The sequence below is a fragment of the Vicugna pacos genome, chromosome 16, assembly GCF_048564905.1.
Source record: "Vicugna pacos chromosome 16, VicPac4, whole genome shotgun sequence".
Classification (NCBI taxonomy): Eukaryota; Metazoa; Chordata; class Mammalia; order Artiodactyla; family Camelidae; genus Vicugna; species Vicugna pacos.
Window position 1 is genome coordinate 14202423 of NC_133002.1, and position 1447 is coordinate 14203869.

Genomic DNA, 1447 nt, shown 5'->3' on the forward strand with positions numbered 1-1447 from the left:
GGAGGTTGAGGAAAGTGGAGCCCTGAGGTTGAAGGAGACCTGGTCCAGCAGATGAACAGGAAGCGTCCTGCCTCTGGGGCCTCTTGGGGAAGAAAAGAGCAAAAAATTAAGCTGTGACTCTTTAAGATGCCTTGTTTTCCCCTTAATTTTCCCCTCAATAGTAGAAATACCTAATTTTTGGCGAAATTGAAAAATTGGATGACGTGCAAAGGAGAAACCAAATGAGACGTGCTTTTAGAGCTCCATGTCGCAACCACTCGCGATGGTCTTGTGTCTCTGCTGTGTGTGCAGATGCAGACAGTTCCCCCAGATGGGGTCATATTGTCTGGTAACCTACTGTTCCTCTGCATAGGTCACGAACACTTCGAGTTATGTCCTAGACATTCAAGGCATGATTTCAACAATTACATAACCATGATCATTAGTTGTGGGCTTGCTATGGGTCAGAGAACCTGGAGGAAATTGCTCTTTAGGAATTGAGCCACTTGCCTTCCCACAGGCTAGAAGACAGAACTCCAGGACCAGGGATGCTATACCCATGTGTTGGGGTGGCTTCAGGCTCTAGGTGGGTTTGTGGTCTGTCTACCTAACATTCGCACAGCACATTATGTTTTTTTTTTTTTTGAGTTTCATGGTTTTATTAACACAAATACAATGTGCACGGGCCGGCTACTCGTTCTCTTCGCTGCGCAGCCGGGCGCTGGGGTTGGTGACTCTGATGGCCAGCTGGGCTGCTCTCTCCATGATGGCTTTGTGGTTCTTGGAGGAGACGTTGTGAGCAATCTCAGCACAGTAAGATTTGTTGCACATCAGCAGCACTTCAAGCTCCTTGACATTGTGGAAGGAACTTGCGGAAGCCGCTGGGCAGCATGTGCTTTGTTTTCTTGTTGCTCCCGCAGCCGATGCTGGGCATCAGGATCTGGCCCTTGAACCTCCTGCGCACTCTGTTGTCAATGCCTCTGGGTTTCCGCCAGTTCCGCTTAATTTTGACATATCGGTCTGATTGGTGCCGGATGAACTTCTTGGTCCTCTTTTTGACGATCTTGGGCTTCACGAGGGGTCTGAGGGCGGCCATGATGCCGACTAGGAGATGGCTGCTACCTCCGTAGGTAGCGCCGAGGAAGAGAGCAGCGCATTGTGTTTTCAAAGCATGCTTGCACCCTCATTTCATTCCTACGATGAGCCTGCGAAGGGAGTCAGAGTGCATCAGGCAATCCCGGGTGACAGCTGAGGAAACTGTCAAGAGTTTGCGTCTTGACCAAATTGGAGTCAACCCTGCTCTGAGCCTTGGCTAATGAAGAGTAGACAGTCCTCAAGCTCAGGTCTTTCGACTCGAAGCCTCCATCCTTTATGTTTCCTAAAAAATAATTCTTTTTGATGAAAGTTTGGGAGTTGTTGGGTGAAAGGATTAAGTGGAGAAGCCATATTCTGCCCTCCCACACCTTCC

At 49.1% G+C, this 1447-nt stretch overlaps 1 pseudogene; it reads right to left on the bottom strand.

The window, feature by feature from the left end:
- Positions 1-605: 605 nt before the first annotated feature.
- Positions 606-1129, bottom strand: LOC102540931 (large ribosomal subunit protein eL32-like; annotated as a pseudogene).
- Positions 1130-1447: the final 318 nt, after the last annotated feature.